Below are 25197 nucleotides of genomic sequence, written 5' to 3'. Positions count from 1 at the left end.
TGGACGTGCTCCCCATGCCTGGTAGGCTCCCCATGTGCTAGGCGAGCACACTGTAAGCAGGCTGCATCCCCAGCCTTTTTGTTGGTTTTAAGTCTAGGGGCTGAAGAGTGGTTTACGAGAGCTTCCTGTTCTGCCAGAGGACTTGGGTTCGGTTCCCAGCACCCACATCAAGTGGTCTCACAAACCGCTGTCCCTGTTACTCCAGGGGACATATCCAGGGAATCTGATGCCTTCTGGTCTCCAAGGGGACGCATATACACTTGGCACACACATACACACACACAGAGACACACACACACACACACACACACACACACACACTCTCTCGGTGTATAGCCCCAGGCTGGCCTCAAGCTTATAGTTCTCTTGCCTCAGCCTCCCAAGTAACTGGGTGAATGGGCTTCATCACCTTGATGTTCTAGTATTGTTTTCTTTTGAGACAGGGTCTTATGTAGCCCAGGCTAGCCTGGAACTCACTATACCCAAGGATGACCTGGGACTCCTGATCCTCCTGCCTCCACCCGCCTGTGCCAGCATCATCGGTGTGCCCTAGTCCATTTGGCTTTAGTATTATTTTTGCCAATGAGGATGCAAAATGGGTATCAGTATCATAAAATATGTGATTAAATTTTTTTGTGATTAAAATTTTTTAATTAGGCCGGGCGGTGGTGGCGCACGCCTTTAATCCCAGCACTTGGGAGGCAGAGGCAGGCGGATCTCTGTGAGTTCGAGGCCAGCCTGGGCTACCAAGTGAGTTCCAGGAGAGGCGCAAAGCTACACAGAGAAACCCTGTCTCGAAAAACCAAAAAAAAAAAAAAATTTTTAATTAAAATTATTTGTGTGTGCCCACGCGTGCATGCACATGCACTCTCCAGGCATGCACAGGAGGAGGTCAGAGGAGGACCTCAGATGGTCTGTCACTTGAACCCAGAGAGCTATGCTGCAAGCCCTAACCTCCTGTCTCGGCCAGCCACCCCCAGCACTGGGGTTACAGCTGGAGGTGGCTATGCCCAACATCGTTTAAAACGTGGGTGACTGGGGATTCGAACTTAGGTCTTCCTGCTTGTGCAGTAAGTGTTCTTAACCCACTGAGCGGTCTCCCCAGCCCTGTGCTTTTTTTTTTTTTTTTTAATTATTTCATGTAGGACCCAAAAAGCAGTCTTCCCTTCCCAAAAGCTACTGTGGCACTGAGGAGGGTTTAGCTCCCTGTGGAATATTGTGAGCACAAGGACTTGGTTTGGTCCATGGCACTGAGAAGGAGGGAAAAAAAAAAGCTGCTGTGATGATACCTAGTTTGGGGAGCGCTTTACAGTTTATAATGAATGATAATGAATGACTTCAGCCTTCAGAGAGTTTGGCAGCTCGTTTTGGTCATCCAAAGTGGAGGATTCAAAGCCATGACTTCAGCCTCCCCATGTCAGGCCCAGACTGCCCTGATGCCCTCCAGTGGGCCATGAAGATATTTCTGGAAGGAGTCAGGGGTTACCAACCAGATGAGGAAACTATCTTTACCTGGATTTTTATTTAGCCTTATGTCTTTATTTTATGTGTCTGTATGTATATGTGGGAGGGGTGCTGTATATGTGAGGTCGGATGACAGCTTGCAGGAGTCGGTTCAGGCCTCCCACCGTGGGTCCTGGGGATCGCACTCAGGTTGTCAAGCTTGGCAGCAGGTGCCCCTGGTTCTATGACCCTGGTGCTAATTCATGAAACAGGGTCGCACTATAGAGATCTCTTTGAATCTGTGATCCTCCAGCCTCAGCCACCGGAGGGATTAAAGCATACCCGCCATGCTTGGCTCCTGGCTATATTTACTTATCCAAAAAAGGCTTTTCTCTGTGGGTTGTTTATTCTTTTAACATTACGTGGGGGAGCGTGTACCATGGCGTGGACACAGAGATGAGTAAGATCGAGACCAGCCCCGAGGAGCTATGAGTCAGCAAGGAGGTGGGGCTCTGTTGTGGTCAGAGGACCAAAGTGTCAGGGTTCTGAAGGATGTTAAAACCAAAGGCAGGAAGGCTGAAGGTGTAGCTCCGCCATAGAGCACTTGCTCAGAATAACCCAGTGAGGGGCAAGGGATGGGACTCATGGTATGAGGAGGCACACTGTCCATCATGGCGGGGAAGGCATGGCGACAGGAGCCTGAGGCGGCTGGTCACGTTGCATCCACAGTCTGGAAGCTGAGAGAGACGATGCTGCTGCTCAGTTTGATTTAGTCCAGGACCTCAGCCCCTACAATCATGAAGCCCATATTTAAGGTGGATCTGCCCACCCCAGTCTGGAAGCATGTGTGCTCACAGATTTGTCTCCCAGGTGACTGTAGACCCTATCTGTTGACAGTATTAGCCATCTTTGTCCCTGCCTGACACCTGCTCGCTCTCTTCCTCCTTCCTCCCCCTGATTTCTGGGGTCCCCAAGATGTTGACCTCACCCCACTTCCCTTTTACACCTGTCCACTTCCTCAGCTCTCAACTTCCATCCAGACAGCTTCTGTCCTCACCACGGTGATGTCACCTCCCCACATCTCCTTCCTCAAGACGTCCGCACCCTCCTCCATGCCCTGTGGCCTGGCCATTGGTCCCTTTGTGTCCCCAGCTCCACCTCTTTCCTCCCTCTGCCCACACTGCTTGTGTGCTGTTGTCCCCATTCTGTGCTGTTCCTATGTCCAGCCCTCCCTTGTTCCTCACAGTGCCTGCCTCCACACCTTTACATTTCTTTCTTTTTCTCCCTTCCCCTCCTCTCTCTTTCTTTACCGGTCCCTTTTCTTAAGAGTCTTTGCTGGGGACTGAGACTATAACTCAGTTGTTGAGAGTGCTTGCCTAGGGCAAAGCCCTGGGTTCCACCCAAGCACCACGTAAACCAGGCCTGGTAGTGTGTGTGTGTCTTTAATCCTAGCATTCAGAAAGTGAAGGCAGAAGGGTCAGGAGTTCAAGGTTGGGGCTGGAGAGACGGCCCCGTGGCTAAGAGCACACGCTGTTGCTCTCTTGCGGAGTCTCTGAGTTCGGTTCCCAGCGCCCACATCAGGCAGATCCCAACCACCTGTAACTCCAGCTCCCGAGGACTGGACAACCTCTCAGGTCCTCCGGGAGCACCTTCACACACACCCGTAGACCCCCACACACGCACATACATAATGGAAATTAATGAATCAGCCTGGAGGGATGGCTCAGTGGTGAAGTGTGCTTGAAGCTATTGAAGAACGCAAGGTTTGTATCCCAGCACTCACATTTGGTGGCTTACAGGCACCTATAACTCCCAGTTCCAGGGAGTTCAACACTCTGTTCCGGCTTCCACGGGCACCTGCATGCATGTGGTGCACATATACACACTCAGAAATGAATCTTAAAAAACAAACAAACAAACAAACAAACAAAACAGGTGTGGTGGCACACTCCTTTAATCCCATCACTGAGGAGGCAGAGGCAGGCGGATCTCTGTGAGTTTGACATCAGCCTGGTCTACATATGGAGTTCCAGGCCAGCCAAAGCTACATAGTGAGACTTTGTCTCAAAAAAAAAAAAAAAAAAACACACACACACACACACAAAACTTTTCAAGGTCGTCCCCAGATTCTGTGTGGTATGAAACCACCAGGGTCTCTGGTCCTTGCCCTTGTATAACTCAGACATATACCAGGCATCTCTGGTATATGTCTGGTCGTACATGGGTCGTCTATTCCAGGGAGTCTGGGATGCTGTAGTATGTTATGACACTTATGCAAGACCACATCTTGGCTTCCTGTGTCAATAGTTCCCTCTTAGGGGTGGCCGTGAGTCTCATTGTTCATAGGGGGACCCTTGTAGAAGGTAGGTGGGTGCTAGTGTGCCCGTTGGCCAGACATAAATAAAGGAATGGGAGAAGTGAGAAGTGGTGGTCTGTATCTGTACTCCCAGGTGCTCAGGAAGATGAATCGGGAGGACTGAGTGAAGTCAGGAGTTCAGGGCCAACATGGGCAACATATTGAGACCCTGTCTAAAAAATAGAGAAAAACAAGTATGCTGTTCTCACGGCTGTGAGGGACTGGAGGGAGAAAGGGCTTGTTTTGGCTCACAGTTCAAAGGTATCGTTCACCATGACGGGAAGTCACGGCAGCAGAGAGGTATGAGGCGGCTGGTCACATGGCATCCACAGTCGGGACGCAGAGAGAGATGGATGCTGATGCTCAGCTGGCTTTCTCATTTTTTATTCAGTTCAGGAGCCCAGCCTAGGGAATGATGCCGCCCACATTCAGACTGGGTCTCTCTCTTCTGCTCAGGTAAACTCTCTGAAAACACTCACATGGACAAGCCCACGGACATGTCTCTAAGAGCCTCAAGCTCTACTGACTGAGTCACTTTGCCTAAATGGTTATAAATATCAAGGTGACAATCAAGATTGACCCTCAGGGGCTGGAGAGATTGCACTTGATGCTCTTACCGAGGACCAGAGTTTGGTCACTAACACACACCTTGGACTGCTCACAACCTTCTATGACTCTAGCTCCAGGAGATCTGATGACCTCTCCTTGACGTCCTTGGGCGTGGTGCTTACGTCTCCTCCACAGATGCACAAACATACACGTAATAAAAATCGAAATCTTTTTTGAAAGATTCACCATTAACCCTTGTGTCGTAGCGTACACTTCCGATCCCAGCTGCTCAGGAGACTGAGTTTTGGAATCAAGAGATAAAGGCATATATGGTGCTGACCTTATGCGTGTATTTTGTGTGTGCTGGTGTGTGTGTGTGTGTGTGTGTGTGTGTGTGTGTGTACTTCAGCAGTAGTGCTTATATGGAGGTTAGAAGACAGCTTATGGGAATCAGTTCTCTCCTCCTACCACATGGGTCCTGAGGATGGAGCTCGGGTTTGGCTGCAAGTACCTTTACCTGATGAAACATCTTGCTGGCTCTTAACATATATATGTATATTTCTAGCAACCTCTAAAAGGCTCTGTTGGATGCTTCTCTGTCTGGAGAACAGGGACCAGGGATTAGAGGCCTGGGGCTCTCAGAACCCTGAGATTATACCTTAGGAAGCAACGGGACCAAAAAGGCAGATTCTCTGGCCCTCTTAGGCATCCCCAAAGGTTCCTTACCTGGCTGGTCTTCAAGGCAACAATCAGGGCTGCTCGCATACCCCAGCCACTGACTAGCATATTCTACTCCCTTAGGTGCGGTGTGGTGTGGAGGAGATGTGGGTGTGGCAAAGCTCAGCCCGGTGCAGTGGGCCGGTGGCCAGTCTGTCTGCGGCTGCTTCCAGAAGCTCTGATGGCCTGGAATATTGCCCACCTAGCAAAGGGAATTTGTCAGTCCCACTCCCCACCCCCCGGCAGGGTGGAGGCTCCTTCCTGTTTTCCTGCCTGGGCGGGCAGGGAGGAACCCTGTTCCTAGCGCCGGGCCGTGCAGTCTGATACTGGTGAAAGGACCTATAATTCAGACCGCGGGAGAGAGAAGCTTGTGTTTCTTGGATGGACTCACAGCCACCACCACTGTTAATATGATGGTGAGACAGTTCAGGAAGCCAGTGTGCGCCCCGCAGGTCGCCAGCCCTGCCTGAGATCCAATGATGGCTCGCTGCATCCAAAGCCACATTTACATGGACCCTCTTTTGACACCCTGACTAAAGGTGCATCACATAATCCACGGCTGTGCTCATTTTCCCAGTACAAACCCCGAGAGGGAGAGAGGTTGGTGACCTGTCTGAGAATGCACAGGGAAGCTTTGAACATGGCACAGATCTGGACACAGATGCCCTTCATTTTAATTTGCCTGAGACAACATCTCACTTGCTGCCCAGGTTGGGCCTCCAACTTTCCATATAGCTAAGAACAGCCTTGAACTCCCTCGTGATCTTCCTGCCCCCACCTCCTGGAGTGTGGGGATTACAGGTGATCCACACCATGCCTGTCTTTACTTTTTTCAAAAAAAAAAATTTAATTCATGCAACTCAAGTATGTACATGAGTGTATTCCTACCTTGCATCACATAGGCCCCAGGATCTAACTCAGGCCGTTAGGTGGGGCAGCAGTCACCTCCTACTGAGCCGTCTCCCTGCCCTACCCCACCCCTCTTTAAAAATCTCTTTTAAAGCTGAAGTCTGGTCTGTGGTTAATAACTTAAAAGAAAAAAAAAGATAGACAGATTTGATTTTTCCCGCCCTTTTCCAACTGAAATACTTGGATGTCTAAGGCGGCGGCGGGGGGGGGGGTGTTGGGGGGTGTCGGGGGTCAGGAGAAGAAAAAAAGAAAAAGGCACCCATGTATCCTCCTAGGATATAAGTTCATCTAGAAACCATGGTGTTAGCTGTCAACTGGATAGCCTCTAGACTCACCTGGAAGAGGGGCCGCTGGGCATGCCTGTGGGAGAGTGTGTAGATTAAGGCCAGCCTCTGAGAATGACTTGATTACATGAATCGATGTGGGAAGACCCATGGTAACCATGGGCAGAACCATTCCCTCGGCGGGGGATCCTGGACCGTGCGGAATGGAGCCGGTGAACTGAGCACCAGCGTGTGTACATCAGCTCGCTGCTGTCTGCTCTTGACTAGTGTGGATTTAAGTTCTCCCAGCACTGTGCCTTCCCTCCCTGGTGGAGCTGGGAGCCAGAGTAAGCCTTCTTCCCTGACGTTGTTCGGTCAGGGTGCACGGGTGTCCCAGCTACTCAAGAGAGGAAGGCAGGAAGACGGTTCAAATCCCCGAGTTCAAGGCTGACAGGGACAGTTGAATGGGGAGGGGAGGGGCAGAGAGACACTGAACGTGCCAGCATTAGGGAGGCTAAGACAGGGTAGCTTGAGCCCCGGAGTCACAGACCATCAGGAGCGACACAGCAGGGTTGCCATATTAATTAAAAAAATAAGTCAAGCACAAGTTCATATGTTTTTATTATTTTATTGTTTTGAGACAAGGGTAGCCTCAAACTTGTAATCCTCCTTCCTCTGCCTCCTAATTACTGGAGAATGAAATCGGTCCCCAGAACGCACTGCTCAAGAAGCGAAACGGCAGAAATCAGGAAGTAATCACAGTTGAGTGAAAGCCGCCCTGTGGGGCAGGTGAGTGAGTGGGAGCTCCAGCCAGCAGCCTGTGTGAGCCGGAGTTTCTTGTTCCTTGAAGTCTTCTGTATCTATATCGTTCTGTGTTTCTTCGTTTTGAGATAGGGTCTCCTTGTGTGATGCAGGCTGTTCTTGAACTCTCTTTAACTTTCATTTTATTTTTAAGTGTGTGTGTATGTGTACACATGCGTGTGCACATGTGAGTACAGGTGCCCAAAGAGTCTAGAAGAGGGTGTCGGATTGCTCAGAGCTGCAGTTACAGGCAGTTGTTAGTCAACCAGTGTGGGTGCTGGGAACTGAACTCGGGTCTTCCGAAAGAGCGTTATGTGCTCTTCACCACTGACCTGTCTCTCCAGCCCCATCTCTTTTTTTTCCCATGTGTGCATGTGTGCCTGTGTACATGGGTATGATGCATGTAAAAGTTGGACAGCCTTGGCTGTTCTCCCTCAGGCAGCATCCGCCTTGTTGATTACGTGTATTTATTTATTATGTGTGCATACACACACACACACACACACACACACACACACACACACACACACACGAGCGTACACCATGGCAAGCATGAAGCGGCAGAGGAAAACTTACAGGAGGCGGTTTTCTCCTTCCCCCATATAGGTCCCAGGGATTGAACTTGGGTCATCAGGCTTGGCAGCAAGCGCCTTTACCCACTAAGCCACCTTGCCTGTCCCTTCTCACCTTGTTTTTTGAGACAGGACCTCTGACTAGGTCAGTGAGCTCCCATCAGAATCCATCTGCTGGGGGCTGGAGGGATGGCTCACCACTCTTGGCTGTCTTTAACATGGATTCTAGGGCTGAATTTGAACTATCACCCTAGCCCTGCCCTTGAGTTCTCTATCAGCCCAGGCTACCCTCAGATACTCTTTGTAACCCAGGGGACCTTGAACATAGATCCTTCTTCACCTGACTCTCACGTGCTGGAATTAGCAGGTGTATACCGCCGTACACAGCTGTGTTTATGTTATATTTCAATGTGCAGGAGATTAAAACAAACAACAAGAGCAACCGAAAAGACAGCTCTTCCCAGGGAGTAGGCAGCTGTGTGCAGGGACTTGCCTTTTGTCTGTCCACACCTGCTTTGAGCTCTGTCTCAAACCCAGCCTCCCCAGAAGCATTCTCAAAGGCGTCCGGGAACAGAGAGCAGTTGACCTATGAGTCACGGACCGGCCTGCAGCTTCCCAGTACTGCAGTAGCTGGTAGCCAGGAAGCAGAGACCATCCTTAACCCACACTTTGCATGGCGTCCTTGGCTTCTGTTCGTCTCTGTCTTCTGTCTACCTTCTCTAGACACCAAGACCTGTAAGGTTCTCGTTGATCTTTTTAGGGTGGTGCCCCCCCACACACACACCCCGGCCCCCAGCACTTGGCAGAAGGCTTTCACCACTTAAGCTACAGCGTCAGTAAAATGTGGAGTGGTCAGGTGGTGGAATTTTCAAAAGGAAGAGGGACACAGATGTGTCTAGAGCATTGGTTCTCAGTCTTCCTAACGCTGCGACCCTTTAATACAGTTCCTCATGCTGTGGTGACCCCTGACCATAAGATTATTTTTGTTGCTACTTCGTAACTGTAATTCGGATAGTGTTATGAATCATAATGTAAATATCTGTGTTCTCCAATGGTCTTAGATGATTCCCCAAGAAAGGGTCATCAGACCCCCCCCCCAGGGGTCACGTCCCGCAGGTTGAGAACCACTGGCCTAAAGAGACTGGGGATGGATTCATTCAGCGTGGGTCTCAGGCATGGCTCGCGTTTAGAGGAATACTGGTTGCAAAGGACAAAGCTATGGGTGAGCCGTGGATGAGCTGCTGGGAGCAGCTGGGAGATGTTGCCCGGGAGTGTGCACATAGAATGACCTTGTTCCCCGGGGTGTGTGCGCGTGCGCGCGCGTGCTTTGTTTCTGGCTGGTAGCACCTTCCAGACAACCCATCATGCCATCGGGGATCTTGATTTCTTTTTTTATTATTTATTTATTTACTTATTTTTTAAAGTTTTATGTTTAGTGTGTGTGTGTGTGTGTGTGTGTGTGTGTGTGTGTGTGTGTGTGTGCGCGCATGTGTATGCATCCATGTACATATGAGTGCAGGTACCCAAGGAGTCCAGAAGAGGGCAGATTTCCTGGATAGAGCTAGGGTACAGGCGCCAGTGAGTCCCTAAATGTGGTTGCAGGGAACCAAACTCTGCTCTTTCTTTTTTTTTCTTTTTTCCTTTGGTTTTTTTCAAGACAGGGTTTCTCTATGTAGCCCTGGCTATCCTGGAACTCGCTCTGTAGACCATCCTGGCCTTGAACTCACAGAGATCTGCCTGCCTCTGCCTCCCAAGTGCTGGGATTAAAACTACCCAACAATGTTTATTTGTTTACCTGTAGATTAGCACAAAGACTGTAAAAGAGAAAGAAATGTAACTAAGTAATGGTGTTTTATGCTGCCGAGTTTGTAGTCGCTTGTTAGTGATAGAAGATGAACAAGGCCGGGCCACCAACATGACCCAAGTTCAATCCCTGGTCCATGGTAGAAGGAGAGAGCTGGCTCCTGAATGTTGCCCTCTGCCTGCCTCATGTGCCCCCACCCAAATACGTAAATAAATGTAATTTTAAAGGGGGGGGGCAGATGAGCAAAGCTAATCGGTAAGCCTTGCTCCCAGGCAACACTCCCAGTGACCCCCAGACCCGACTTCACAGACAAACCACCTTGCTGGACCCCAGGGGACCCGTTCTATTTGATGTGTGCTTACGGTGGCCGTAGATCAGACACTGGAATTCCACCCTTGGCACTCGTTCCCAGAAGTCTATCCTGAAAGGACAACTCAACAGTCCGTTCGGAACATTTTTTTTTCCCTGCTAGGCCACCGAGTTCTCTGATACAATTCCAGGCTGGAGGATCGCAGACCTAATTTACTTAACATTTAAAGGGGGGGGGGGGGGAAGGAATCTTTTAATGAAGCTGCGCTATTTTTAAAAAGTGGGTGGGAAACCCCAGTGCCGTGATAGAGGTGGGATGGAATGTCTGCAGAGAAGAGAGCCGCCTTGAAGACAGGAAGCAGATGAGGGATCCGGAGGGAGAGCCCCCAGGCATGTCCTGTTGTGCCCTTACGCTTACTCAGGCTTGTGGTGGAGATCTGGAATGTTCTGGTGTTCCCAGGCTTAACTACAGAGGAAGCATGCTCTCGTAGTACTTAGACTTAAGATCTAGGAAGCCGAAGCCAGAGAGATGGCTCAGTGCGTTAGGGCCCTTGCCCCAAACCGCCTGCCACGTGACCACCCGAGTTTGACCCCTGGAACCCAAGTGGAGGAAAGAGAGTATCGACACTCTGGAAGTCGTCCTCTGGCTTACATACATGGACACGGACACACACACATACAGACATACAAAGACACCCCCCACACACCACACATACCACACACACACAAACACATACACATATACTGCACACACGCCACACACACCACACATACCACACACACATACAGACATACAAACATACCACAACAAACACACACACACACACACACATCACACATATACATACAGACATACAAACACACCCCCCACACCGGACATAACACACACACACACGGACACACGGACACACGGACACACAGACATACAGACATACCCACACACCACACACACAAACACACATGTGCACACACCCTTAGAAAAATGCATGCAAGACTCCCGACCAGGACTCTTCAGAAAGACTGGGAGAGGCTGGAGAACTGTCAGCTGGGAGGACGCTAATATATGTTCCCATTCCAGTTTGCATCTTGGAACAGAAAAAGCATGGGGATGGACAGATGACGGAATCAAAAGCAGTCAGTAGGGCAGCTCACAGCGTGAAAGGCCGGTGAGTGTCGTAGTCGGGCTGACTGTTCGGCAGTTGTGGAAGGTGTTGGCTAACGGAGGAGAGCTGGGGAGAGGGTGTACAGGAACCCCGAGCTATTTTGGCAGCTCTTCTGAAGATCTAAAGGGATCTCAAACCGAAATGTTCAGCAGAACAAACTGAACAGCACAGTACTTAGCAAATCCTCAGTGCAGGCTGATGAACATGCGGTCCCTAGCCACCACTGAAACTTTACCCCCGGGACAGCAGAGACCCACATGGTTAGAGGTACCAGACAGGGTGTCACCGGCTGGCTGTTCTCTTCTCTCCTTCCCTTCTCCTGTCTCCAGCAGTGTTTCACACAGCTCAGGAGGTCTTGGAACTCCTGACCCTCCTGCCTCCACTTCCCAAATGCTGGGATCACAATAGAATACCACTACACCACCCATGGATGCCGAGGATCAGACTCAGGGCCTGTGTGCTCTACCAAGGGAGCCCCAGCTCCAGACCTTTGTTCTGCTCGTCACGGCTTTCTTTCTTCTTGAGACAGAGGGTTGTGAGATAGTCTAGCTTGGCTCAAACTCATAGAGATTCTCCTGCCTCAGGTTCCTGAGTACCGGGATGACAAGCAAGCATTACCATGTCTGGCTTACAGTTTTCTTGTCCGCCCTTTGCGGTAATATAAAATGTTGTGTGGACATGTGGGCTCACTGAATGGGCTGAATAAGACAGGATACAGCAGTAGTCCATGCTGGCTGTCGTCCCCTGTCCCCAGGAGAAGTGCCCCCATCCCCCAAGTTCCCTTCACCTCCTGCCTCTCCCGGGGCTCCTATGGGTTGTGTGCTTTGTCTCCCTTGGGACACAGAGCTCCGTTAGGTAACAGGCTTGGGCACACAGGACTGTTGAAAAGATGTGTCTCGTCAAGGATGAAGTGATTGAATGAATGAGTGAGTGAGTGGATGAACAGGGTTTGGGGGACTGAGTGAATAAATGAATTACCGTTAGCACATAAATGAGTGATTGAATAAATGACTGAGGGAATGGGTAAATGAGTGAGTAAATAAGTGAATGAAAGAATGACTGATGAATGATCAGTGTGTGAATAAGTGAATGAACTAATGAGTACTTGAGTGAATAAATGAATGATGACTGATCAGTGTGTCAATGAGTGAGTGAGTGATTGCGTGGATGAGTGATTGTGAGACTGGATGAAAGGTGAATGATCAGTGTGTAATGAGTGAGTGAGTGAGTGATTACATGGACAGGTGATTGTGAGAATGAGCAGTCGGGTGAATGAGTAGTGAAGAAATGCATAGTGGGCTGGATGCCCGAGGGAATGAATGAATGAGTGAGTACCCGTGCCCTTCCCACCTGCCGGAGGGATGTCCGCCACATGGCTCCTCACCCACGTGGCCACCCTGCAGCAGGCTGTTCTGCGGGGTGACTACGAAGATGCTCGGAGCACTCCGTTGTTTTCCCCGCGGTCCTGGACGGCCGTCACCTATCCAGAAGTCGCTCACCCTTGTTTGTGCCGCTCCTGCCCGCCAGGGCCCCGGAGTCCTGGCCTCTCTCCTGTCTCTGAGAACTTCTTGCCACAGGAAATTGGGCTTATTTTGAGGGCCAAATAGTCTCTAAATATAGCCTCCCTGCACAGATATTTAAAGAGCGGTGCCGGTGATGTTATGTCTGTACCGAGGAGAAGGGAAGAGACGACTTTACAACCCCTGTGAAGGAGAACCGAGTCCTACCAGGTTTTCTTGGGAGCAGAGGCAGGTCCGGGTGTCAAAGTTTTAATTACGGAAGTCCCAGGTGCTTCTCAAAGGCCTGTCACCGGCCCGGGGCTTTTTCAGTTTAGATTTCTGTTTCCAGGAAGTCATTTCTCGATCGCTCCTACTTGTCTCCGTTTAAAAATACCCGAGAGCTGGACATGAGTGTGGACGCATGCCTGTCATCCCAGCACTCCGAAGCCTGACGCAGGAGGATCACAAGTTCAAGGCCAGTCTGGGCTATATAGGATACTCCATCTCAAACAAAACAAAACAAAAGCTCTAAAACAACAGAAACTCCCTCCTGTCTTGGAACAAGAGGATGCCTGTGACACAGGCATCCTTCCTGTCACACTCAGAGGAGCCATGCTTTAGGGGGTGTCCCTGGCAACCTCAGGACCCGCAGGCACCACATGGGGGAGCCTGCCTTGAACAAGTCCTTTGGCGGCCTATCGGCTCCTCCCTCCCGCTTCCCCCACTCTCAAGTACCGGTTGACAGGCAGCAAGTGATGAGGGATGGGGGCCCTGGAATCTTTCTGGGCAAAAAGCAACCTGCCAAGTGCAGAAAGCAAGGAGCAAACAGCTCATGCCAGAGAGAGAGAGAGAGAGAGAGAGAGAGAGAGAGAGAGAGAGAGGTCAGCCCTGAAATTCCACTCATGCCTGGTATCCAGGGGCCTCCTCCCAGCACATGGCCCCCACCTGCTCCTCCTCCAGCTCCATCTTGGGCTATTGGGTGGACAGAATGATCTTAAGAAAGTCCGACCCTTTGGGGCTAATGTTTTTGTATCTCAATTGTTTTTCCTAAACTAAAAATAAGATTGTTGGAGCGTGGGGTTAAACTTCTTTTGAGGCTGAATTTATGTCTCTTTTGGGGGGAAAAAAATCAAACAAGTGCCCTTTTCTGTCCTCCGTGCTAGCTCGCATAGTGAACATTCTGTTAGTTACAGCCTCTGTGTGTTTGCAGCTTACACTTCATCTTCTCCCTCTGTGGTAATCAAGAGACTGACGTGTGTTACTCTTCTTACTGCCATGACAGAATGCCTGGCCAAAGAATTTCCTTAAGAAAGGAAGGGTTTGCTGGATGTGGTGGCGCACGCCTTTAATCCCAGCACTCAGGAAGCAGAGGCAGGCGGATCTCTGCGAGTTCAAGGCCAGCCTGGTCTGCATATTGAGTTTTAGCACAGCCAGGGATACATAATAGAGAGATCCTGGGTTTTGTTTGTTTGTTTGCTTTTAAAGACAAAGAAAGAGAGGGAGAAAAGAAGGAAGGAAGGAAGGAAGGAAGGAAGGAAGGAAGGAAGGAAGGAAGGAAGGAAGGAAGGAAGGGTTTATATGACACACAGTTTGAGGGAATTGTCCATCACCGTGGGGAAGGCATGGCGGCAGGAGCCTGAGGCGGCTGGTCACATGACATCTGCCGTCAGGAAGCAGGGAGAGATGGATGCTGGTGCTAAGCTCACTTTCTCCTTTTTATGCAGTCCAGGACCCCAGCCTGAGCCAAGGGGATGGTGCTGTCCACACTTAGGTGTGTCTTCTTACTTCACTTAACCCAATCTGAAGACTTCCTCACAGATGTGCCTAGAGGCTTGTCTCTTAGATAATCCCAGAACTTGTCAAGTTTACGATATAAACCATCCCAGCATACAAACAGGAATAGTTTTTCGTTTTCTGTCCAGGCTGTCCTCGAACTCACAGAGATCCGCTTGCCTCTGCCTCCTGAGTGCTGGATTAAAGGTGTGCGCTACTACCACCTGGCTAAGTTCTCATACTCTTAGCACATATTGGCCTGAAACTCACTGTTGTAACCCAGGCTAACCTCACATTCACAGTGATCCTCCTACCTCCGCCACCTGAGTACTAGTATTATAAGCATGTACTACCATGCTTGGCTCCAAAATAATTAATGATGATAACTGGTGTTTTACAAACCTATTCAAGAAAAAAAAAACATAGCAACAACAAAAACCCATGCTGGGGCAGCAAGATGGCGCAGCAGAGCACCTGTCGAGAATCCCCGGGAGAGGCTCCGGGCGAGGCTCAACAGTGTAGCACTGCCCAGCACGTGAGATGCCCTTGGTTTCATCCCAGCACTGCAAATCAAACCGAAATGGTGGTGGGACAGGCAGCGGCAATTGTCCTTCCTTAGAGCTGGGGCGTTCATGTCCCGGTGAGGGATTTCGAGGGTTCTCTTAGGATGCCTGTAGTCCCAGGAGCCCTTCTCCCTGGTCTTGCTGTTGTCTGTCCTCTGTGGCCATGGCCGTGGTGCCTGGATGCTAATCTCCATGTCAGTCAACCAGCAGAGAGTGTTTTCCTCAGGGCTTGCTGTGCCGGGTGTGCCGTGCTGGGTGTGCCGTGCCGGTGTGTCGTGCCAGTGTGCCGTGCCGTGCTGTGCCAGTGTGCCGTGCCGTGAGAGGCTCTTCTCACGGGGGCTCCGGCTGGTCCCTTGAGGCCGGGGACCTATCATCTTGTCATCTTTGCTTGTTCTCCTGAGGTCCGCTGGGGTTGGAATGAGCGGGTTCTCTGGAATGTCAACATGCCCTCCGCAGCGTTCACCATTCAGCAAGAGACGCCTGCAGAGCCAGGCGCCAGGAGTCAAGGATGAATCAGACTTGATTGTGGAGTTCAAGTTGCTTCCAGAATTCAGAGAGAGAGAGAGAGAGAGAGAGAGAGAGAGAGAGAGAGAGAGAGAGAGAGAGAGAGAGAGAAAAGGAGAAAGAGAAAGAGGGAGGGAGGGAGGGAGGAGGGAGAGAGAGAGACAGAGAGACAGAGAGAGAGAGACAGAGAGAGAGACAGAGAGAAAGATCAGCTAAGTGGTCACTGCTCAGCCTTCCATAACCACAAGCAAGGGATGCCAAAAGATGGCAGAAAGAGACTGGGAAGGCAGGATTGATCACCTCCAGCTACTTGTGAGAGTGCATTGGTTAGAAAAGCCACAGGGAGCCAGCAGCAGGGGCAGGTGCGATTGAGAGAGGGCTTTGGAGGACCAGGCTGGAGCCAAGGAGAAGCTAGGGGAAACGGAGACCATGCCACCGCAGAAGTCCCAGACTGGCGTCCCCAAGGCTGGAATCCTTTGTGAGTTTGTTTTGTTTGGCCCACGCAGTGTTTTTTTTGTTTTTGTTTTTAAACTAGAACTTAAATGGCTTTATATGGAGAACTCAGCTATGTTCCTCACCCTAGTCCTTACCCGCCCATTTGACCCTAACCTTTTGTGCATTGAATCACAGAGTCCAGTGAAACCCCAGAAGACATGGGAAAAAGTCTGAGACCTAATAAGCAAGGTCAAGGTGAGGGGTACAAGTGATGGTGACTAGGTGTGTAAAGGTCAGGAGAACGTACATGTAAATGAAGATGCAGATGTAGATGCAGCGTCGGCCATCTTGAAAGTATACCAGAAAAGGAAGAGCTAGCTCGGTGTGGTGCTACGCAATTGTGATCCCAGAACTCAAGAGGCTGGCAGCCTGGGTTCCATCTCCAGGCCCCAGAGTGGAAGGAAAGAACCAACTCCTGGCATATATATATACACATACATATGTGTGTGTATACATACCTATATATGTGTATACATGCGTGTGTATATGTACATACATACATACATACATACATACATATATGGTGAAAATCCTAAACCCCCTCTTTAAGATCCAGGGTCTCATGTAGTTCAGGCTAGCCTTGAACTCATTATGTAGCTAACTTGAACCTCCTGATTCCCTGCTTCAACCCCCTAGAACATAAAAAAAATGAAAGCATTGGTCTCATTCATTGCATAAAAATAAACAAATCAACTGGACGTGGTGGCACACACACACACACACACACACACACACACACACACACAAATACAAACAGCTGAGTCCATTTCTGTTGTTTGCGAGGAAATCGTTTCAAGGCTGACCATCCTGCACTGGACAACCATTATGGAGGCTCATGCCTGGGAGAGGCTAAGTCTTCTCCCAGCTGTCCTTAGTTGCCTGTAGGTCTTGGGGTGTATGTGGGGGGGGAAAGTGTGTGTGATAGACCCTTATTGTATAGCCCAGGCTGACCTGGAACTCACTCTCCCTGCTTCAGCCTCCCAGAGTGCTAGAGGGACCATTTTTCAACATTTAATTTTGTTTCTTCGTTTGGTGGTGCTGGGGATTGAACCCGGGGCTTCTCGAATGCTGAGCAAGTGCCGAGCCACATCTCCAGCCCTGACGTCTATTTTCTGTCTTTTGAAGTGTCACAGAGGACTAGCTGAAGTGCGTTGGCCACACACATGCCTTTTCCACGATTCACTTTACACCTAATAGCAAAGAGCTGAGAGAGGGGCCAGTGAGAGGGCTCAGTAGGAAAAGGTGCTTGCTGTACAACCCTGGCAACCCAAGTTCGATCCCCAGAACCTACTTGGTGGAAGGAAAGGACTGACTCCACAGAGTTGTCCTCTGGCCTCCACATAAATACCATGGCGTGCCTACCCCCTCCGTAAATTAGTAAGTAAATTAAAATAAATAAATGAGAATAATAAAGACCTACGAGGACAAGAAGAATGAAAAAAGGGGTCCTCACCCAATAAGATATATCAACGGGTTCTGGAAAGACGTGACTAGATGCTGAGCAGAGTGGAAGCCCAGGACGGTGGGTATTAGGAGCTTGTCCTATTGGGAGGGACACAGGGCTGAAGTCACGTGAGAGGACAAACTAGCATCCTCCCTGGTGGTAGCACACACGTCTAATCCCTGCACTGGGGAGGATGAGGCAGGAGGATTGCAAGTTCCAGGCCAGCCTAAGACTCTTGTCTCAAAACAGTGGGCTAAGGAAAGGGCTCAATTAGAGGACCCGAGCTTGGTCCCCAGAGCCCACATTAAAACAGATGGACAAACAGCTTGGGCATGCTGGCCCACGCCTTTAACTTAGGAGGCGGAGAGGTTGCCTGTGTGAGGTTGAGCCTTGGTTCACATAGAGTTCCAAGGCCAGCTAGGCCTACATAGTGAGACCCCATCTCCAAACAGAACAAAAATCAAGCAGATAAACAAAACAGGCCTGGTGGCGCATACCTGTAATCCCAGCACTGGGGAGCCAGGGACGGGCAGATCCCTGGGGTCAGCCAGCCTAAGAGATTCAAAGCAAGGTGGACGTCACCTAAGGAATGACAGATAAGGCTGGTCTCTGGTTTACACACACACACACACACACACACACACACACACACACACACACACACACACCTGCGCTCACATAAACACGTACCCCCTACACACAAAACAACTGCATCCACCCCAGGCACACTGGCATAGCCTGCCCCAGCCGAAATGCCAACAGGCAGGCATTTCTTTTGCAGCTGTGGACTTGGCTGGAGAAATTGACCAGTGCTTGTTTCTAGTCAACTTTGAGACTCCATAGGGGCAGAGGGTAGGACACACACAGCAGGTGCTGAAAACGGGGATTAACTGGAAGTCTGGAACTTTCTCTCCATCCAGAGGAACCAAATGTGAGCTGCTTGCTATTTGCCTCCCAGGCAGAAGTTTCTGGAAAAACTAGAGCACCTCTTTGGAGAGAGCTGGCTCATTGCCTACTTCCTCGAAAATTAATTTTTCCATAAGCGAGCCCCATCACCATGCATGCATCTCTAATGAGCGTTTTAAAAGCCATGCTTTATTTATGTAATCATGTGCACAGGTGCCCTCGGAGGCCAGAAAAAGGCATCAGATCCCCTGGAGCTGGAATTACAGCCGAGTGTGAGCCATGGGTTGGAGGTGCTGGGAATTGAACTCGGGTCCTCTGTGGGAACAGTCTGCTCTCTTAACCACTGAGCTATCTTTCGACTTCTAGTTTTCTCACACTTCACCAAGGATCGCTTTCATCTACGGAAAGTCTAGAAAACACGGAACCAAAGCAACCAATGAGAAACGGTGATGAGGGGGGTTCAGAGGAAAACTGGAGAAACCGAGGTAGTGTCCTGGAGCTCAGCGCTTCCTAAAAGGAACCAGGAAGAGCCAGGGAAAGAATTCAGTCTCATCAGACTGCTAGGGTGATAACGGGGAGGGGAAGCTCTTAGCAGGTCTCACACAAACAAACAAAATGTCACCTCGATTAGAGAAGAGAATGGGACACGAGGACACACACCTGTCATCTCCACACTCGTGAAGAGGAGGCAGAAGGGTCAGGAGTTCAGGGTCACCCTTGGTACTTGAGTTTGAGGCCAGCTGAGCCGCTTGAGACTCTGTCTTAAACAGAGGACGAGGAGGTGACTCTGGGGGTGAAGCAGCCTGCCACACGAGCCTGATGACCTGGAGCTCGGGTGAAACGCTAGTTCAGAGACTCTGCCTGGAGAGGGGGCCCGGTGGTTAAGAGCACTGACTGCTCTTGCAGAGGACCCGGGTTGGGTTCCCAGTACCTGCATGGCAGCTCACAACGGCCTGTGTTAACTCCGCTACAGAGCAGACCTCCTTCATGTCACCCATCTCCGTAACAACCATGGTCCCTCTGTCAGCACACGCCTCGGCTGGGACGTTAAGCTCCCAGGTGCCCATTTTCTCCAAATTGCACGTTTTTATTTCTTCCCTCCCCACCTGCTCACTTCCACTGGAGACTTGCACAAGGGTCGTTAGTGCTGCTCACACCGCAAACTCGGTGTCACAGTGTCTTGAAATGTCCTCTGCCAAAGAAATCAGTCCATTACATTGGTTGTTTTGTTTTGTTTTGTTTTTTGGGGGTTTTTTGTTTGTTTGTTTGTTTTGAGACAGCATCTCACTGTATAGCTCTGACTGGCCTTGACTCATGGAGATCCACCTGCTTCTGCTTTCTGGGTACTGGCATTAAAGCCATGTGCCACCGTGCTTGCCTCGTTCATTACGTTGACGTTTAGCCTCGGGCAAGCTCTTAGGACACAGGCAGAAGACAGCCATATTCTTTGCCAGAATATCACGAGAATGGCCTCTAGCCCAGTTGCCGATATTGTTCCCTTTAAACCCTTGGGGTCTCCACAGTCCACATTGCTCTCATCCCCACTGTCTCCCAGGTTCCTACTATAATGATGCATTGGGCTCTGCCGACAGTATCCAACCACTTTTCTGTTGCAGATTTTCAAAATCTTCCCCATTTCTTTAAGGAAAACAAAAATCAAACACACGGTCCTGTTCTTCACAGCAACACACCATTGTCCTACCAACCTCTGTCTTGGTTTGATCTCTCTTGATGTAATGAAGCGTTAACCAGAAACAACTTAAGAGAAGGAGGAGGGTTTGGTTTTGTTTGTTTTTTGTTTTTGTTTTTGTTTTGTTTTTTTGGCTTCCAGGTTACAGCCCATCACTGGAGGAATCTAAGACAGGAACTCAAGGCAAGAACGTGGAGGCAGGAGCTGAGGCAGAGACCATGCAGGAATTCTGCTTACTGGCTTGCTCACCGACTTTCTCAGCTTCCTTTCTTTCGCTCTCCTCCTCTTCCTCCTCCCCCCTCCTCCTCCTCCTCCTCTTCTTCCTCCTCATAAGATTTATTCTTATTATTTTTAGTTATGTATAGTTTGGTGTGTCTGCATGTGGGTATGTGCACATGAGTGCTGGTAGCCTTGGAGGCCTTGGATCCGTGGAGCTAGAGTTAAGGATGGTGGTGAGCCACCATGTGGGTGCTGGGAATAGAACCCAGGTTCTCTGGAAGAGCAACAAATGCTCTTAACCACTGAACCATCTCTTCAGCCTGTTCTGCTACCTTTCTTATACAGTCCAGGCTCGCTTGCACAGGAATGACACCACCCACAGTGGGCTGGGCCCTCTCACGTCAATCAGCAGCCAAGAAAATGTCCCACAGAGGTGCCCACAGGCCAGTCTGATGAAAGCAATTCTTCATCTGATATGTCTAAGGCATTTTCCTAGATCTGTCCAAACTGTCCAGTTGACAGAATCTGAGACAGTTAACATTAGATACCTTCCTCTATCCGTCTCCACCCCACCCCCTTTTCTTTGAGATCGGATCTCTCTGTGTCTCCCTGGCTGTCCTGGGACTCACTATGTAATCCAGGCTGGCCTTGAACTCACAGAGCTCCACCGGCCTTTTTAAGAAATGCCAAGTGCTGGCATTAAAAATGTGGGCCACCATGTGTGTGGCCTTCCATCAAACTTTTCTGAAGCGGGGTCTCTCGCTGAACCTGGAGCTCACCAATATGGATAGGCTGGCTGGCCGGCATACCACAGGCATCCTCCTGTCTCTGCCTCCCCAGTGCTGGGACTACAGGTGTGCTGCCATTTCTGGATGTTTATATAGGTGCTAGGAATACAAATTCACATCCTCAAGTTTCTATGGCGGCGATTTTACTACTGAGCCCTGGTCTTTCTTTCTTCCTTCCTTCCTTCCTTCCTTCCTTCCTTCCTTCCTTTCTTTCTTTCTTTCTCTCTCTCTCTCTCGCTCTCTCTCTCTCTTTCCTTTTTTTTTTGCATAAAAGTTGATCATTGTCCATTGGTGGCACACTCCTTTAATCCTGACACTCGGGAGGCAGAAGCAGGCGGATCTCTGAGTTTGAGGCCAGCCCGGCCTACAGAGCCTTAGTTTCAGGACAGCCAGGGCTGTTAAGCAGAGAAACCCTGCTTGAAAAAATCAAACAAACAAGAAAGTTGATCATTAACCACTTTTCAAGGGTGCTGCAATTTAGTGACATTTCCGTAATCTAACCCGGGTGCTCTAAGGCAGCCTCGGGGTTTGCAGCCTGTCTCCTTTTTTAGACTCCCAGTGTTGCATGTCAGGTTGGGAGCTGTCTGTCATATACACCTGGCTTCAAGCGTGTGTTTCGGTAGCAACCCTCAGCTCTGTTCTCGCGGTTCCTCTGTGGAATCACAGAGGTTGTCACTAACCGTGCTCCCTGGAAACTGACTCCCCCGGAAGGCCAAGGCAGCCCCAAATTGCATTTGTGCTATATTTATATCTATAGAGATAGACACACATGGTGAATTTCTATGTGTGCATAAATACACATGTGATTGTGTGTGTGTGTGTGTGTGTGTGTGTGTGTGTGTGTGTGTGTGTGCGCGCGCGCGCACGTGTGGTATTGATGCTGCTTTTACAGTGAGGCAGAAGTGTGAATCTGTCTGCATCACTCTTGAGGAATTTGTCTTTCCTGTCTGTTTCCCCATCATCCTGTTGAAATCATCTGCAGGCTGTGCACAAGAAAGGTGTTGTGTGTGTGTGTGGGGGGTCCCCAGCATGGCTGCCATGGGAAATTAAACCAGGGGGCCTCAAGGAGAACAAAAGGGGCTTTGAAGAGAGCCCCGGTCAGCTGGTTGTCAGGCAGCACCTGTCCTCAGCTTGTCATCGGAGTCAGGTACTGCGAGGCCACTCTGCGAGGCCACTCTGTTCTGCTGGCCCCAGGACGCGCCTGTGATGGGGAGCTGGCTGTTGGGATGGGAGTTGGAGGCGGGCTACATGGTGATGGACTCTTGTCCATTGGAGGACCTGGTGCAGCTGTCTCCGGGTGAGGACCAGAGGCCTCTGAGGGAGACAGCTGTTGTTGGGACACAGGGCCAAGCCCACGACAGCGGGGTCAACGATGTTTGCGTGGGAGCCCTGACAGGTGGGAATGTGTGTTCTGGGTACCCTCATCCAGAGGGCATCTGCAAGCAGATCTGTCCTAAATTTGGCTTCCTGTTGTCCAGGCTGCCTTTGTCCACCATCCAGGGACTCAACCCTGCAGAGGCTGAACTGAGGGCCCCTCCAGGTCTCAGGCTACAGATGCAGCTCTGAGAACCCCAGATGAACTCTGCTTGTTCTGGGTAGAGTCTGGGAACCAAGAGCTCTCTGGCTGTATCATACGAGCGGGGTCTCCATTTCTTTCCACAGTGAGCTCTGCCTTGCCTGAGGATGGCTCCAGAGAGGCAGTTTCCTTTCCCAGGTTGTGCAGGTCCTGGGGCACTTGCGTTGTGGGTTAAGAAACTAACAACAAGCCTGGTCTTTGCTCATTGTTTAGTGGAGAGAGATTCAGGAACTGTTAGAGTGGCCTTGTGGAAGTGTGGAGGGAATACTATGAGACCTTTATAGTGTGTGTGTGCTGTGTGTGTGTGATTGTGTATGTGTATGTGTCTCTTGTGTGGAGGTCAAGCTCTAGGATATGAGGACTCCTTCTCATTGAGGAAAATAAGCCCTGGTATCAACAGATTTTCACAGCCAAGTGTCAAAGAGAGAAGATTTTGCGAGGAAAACATCCTCCGAAAAGGTTCAGAGGCAGGAAGTAGAGCCCTGTGCTGAGCACAGTGAGAGCTAGGGGATCAGGAGGGGGAGGAGAGGGAGCCACGGGAAAGTGGGTTCCCGAGGAGGATGCGCAGGGCCAGACTGTGTGCACACAGAGATTATTTATTTATTTATTGGTTGATTGATTGATGGGGTCTCACTATGTAGCCTTGGCCTAGGACTCTATGTAGACCAGGCTGGCCTCAAAGTCACAGAGATCCACTTGCCTCTGCCTCCCGAGTGCCGGGATTAAAGCCATATGCCCTAATGCTCAGAGATTTTAAAGGTACGTGGAGAGCCTGGAAAGGTCAGCTTTGTGGTTAGGAAAACTAGATCCCCATCCCATCCCCCAGCAAGATAAAGAAGATAGGGCTGGAGAGATGGCTCAGTGGTTAAGAATACTTGCTACTACTACAGAGTACCCTGGTTTGGCTCCCTGTATCCACACAGCAACTCACATCTGTCTGTAATTCCAGTTTGAAAGGATCCTATGCCCTCTTCTGGCTTCTTAGGGTACTGCATGCATGTGACGCAGACAAATACTCATAAAAATAAGTAAATGTATGATATGGTGGTTTTTGTTTGTTTGTTTGTTTGGTTTTTGTTTTGTTTTGTTTTGGTTTTTTGAGACAGAATTTCTCTGTAGAACAGTCCTGACTGTCCTAGAACTAGTTCTGTAGACCAGGCTGGCCTCAAACCCACCTGCCTCTGCCTCCTGAGTCCTGGGATTAAAGGAGTGCACCACCACCATTTAGATGTTATTAAAAGTGTGCAGCTTGATGGGAGGTGGTGGCAGCGGCGCTCACCTTTAATCCCAGCACTCCAGAGGCAGAGGCAGGTGGATCTCTGTGAGTTCGAGGTCAGCCTGATCTACAAAGTGAGTTCCAGGATAGCCAGAACTGTTACACAGAGAAACCTTGTCTTTAAAAAAAAAAGTATAGGGCTAAAGATATTGATCAATGGGTAAAGCACTTGCCTAGCATGCACAAAGCCCTATAGTCAATCCCCAGCACAGCAAAACTGTACACATTGTAAACCCACTTAAACACACATGAACATGTGCACGCACAGAGGAAGACCACCCAGTTGTTCATTTACAAGGATGGCCTGATAAATTGGCATAGCAAAAATCTAATGGTGGTTGAGAATCTATCAAGGTGGCCAGCTCTGAAGAGCTATGAATGTTGAGTATTCACAAACAGCTAATGGGGGCTGGAGAGATGGCTCAGCAGTTAAGAGCATGTACTGCTTTCCCAAGAGTTCCAGAATTCAGTACCCAGCACACATCTCAGGAGACTCGCAGCTGTTTGTAACTTCAGTTCCAGGGGCTCCAGCACCCTCTTCTGGACTCCAAGGTACCTACATTCATATGCACATACTATGTACAGATACACATACATACAGATAAATTTTTTTTAATCAAATAGGTGTTCAGCTTCTGTCAAGGATGTGAGTGGGAAGCAAGCAGCCAAAATAGCACTTTCATTTAAATACCATTCACATATAGTTGGAAGAAAATGGTACCTCCATTCAGTGTAGTTAGAAATAGAAAAACCAGTGTGTATTGAATTGGATACACACATTCGAAGGAATGATAAATAGCATACTCAAGATCCTGGTCACAGCCAGATGTGCTGGCACACACCTGTAATCCCAGCACTTGAGTGCCTGTGGTAGAAGGATCATTAGTTTAGGCCAGTTAGGGCTACAGATTGAGACCTTGTCTCAAAACACAAAAGGAAACAACAAAAAAATACAGTGTCGCATTTAGGGGGTCGATGTAACAGCAAGTAGTCAAAAGGGGGGCCCGAAAATAGCTCAGCTTTCAAATGAAGCAGGGTGTTAAATTTGGTTTGGTTTTAGATTTTATTTTACTTAAGATTATGTGTCTGAGTCTCTCAGAGTGTGTGTGTGTGTGTGTGTGTGTGTGTGTGTGTGTGTGTGTGTGTGTGCACATGAGTGCAGGTACCCATGGAGACCAGAAGAGGGAGTTGGATCCCCTGGAGCTGGAGTTACAGGCAGTTGTGAGCTACCTGATAAAGATGCAGGGACCCAAACTCCGGTCCGCTGCAAGAACAATACCAATCTTAACCTCTGAGCCATCTCTCCAGTCCCAGGATATTAAGATTTGATAATACAAAAATATAGCTAGCTCTGTTAGATAGAGTATCTGCCTAGCATGTGTGAAGCCCAGGGTTTCATTCCCAGTACCATATAACCAGATATGGTCCCAAGCCTGTGATTCCAGCGCTCAGGAAGTGGAGGCAGGAGGATCAGAAGTTCAAGGTCATCCTTGGCTACTTGAAATTATACCTCTCTTTAATTTAATTTTATTATTTATTTGTTTGTTTGTTTGTTTGTTTGTTTGTTTGTTTATTTTT

At 49.6% G+C, this 25197-nt stretch overlaps 1 protein-coding gene across 2 annotated transcripts in view; it reads left to right on the top strand.

The window, feature by feature from the left end:
* Hip1 (huntingtin interacting protein 1) overlaps window positions 1–25197 on the top strand; it is a 129790-nt gene that overhangs the window by 4276 nt on the left and 100317 nt on the right. The window lies entirely within an intron of this gene.

This window comes from Peromyscus californicus, unplaced genomic scaffold (assembly GCF_007827085.1).
Source record: "Peromyscus californicus insignis strain IS unplaced genomic scaffold, ASM782708v3 Scaffold_2__1_contigs__length_46816999, whole genome shotgun sequence".
Taxonomy (NCBI): domain Eukaryota; kingdom Metazoa; phylum Chordata; class Mammalia; order Rodentia; family Cricetidae; genus Peromyscus; species Peromyscus californicus.
This window is presented reverse-complemented; position numbering and strand designations above follow the sequence as displayed.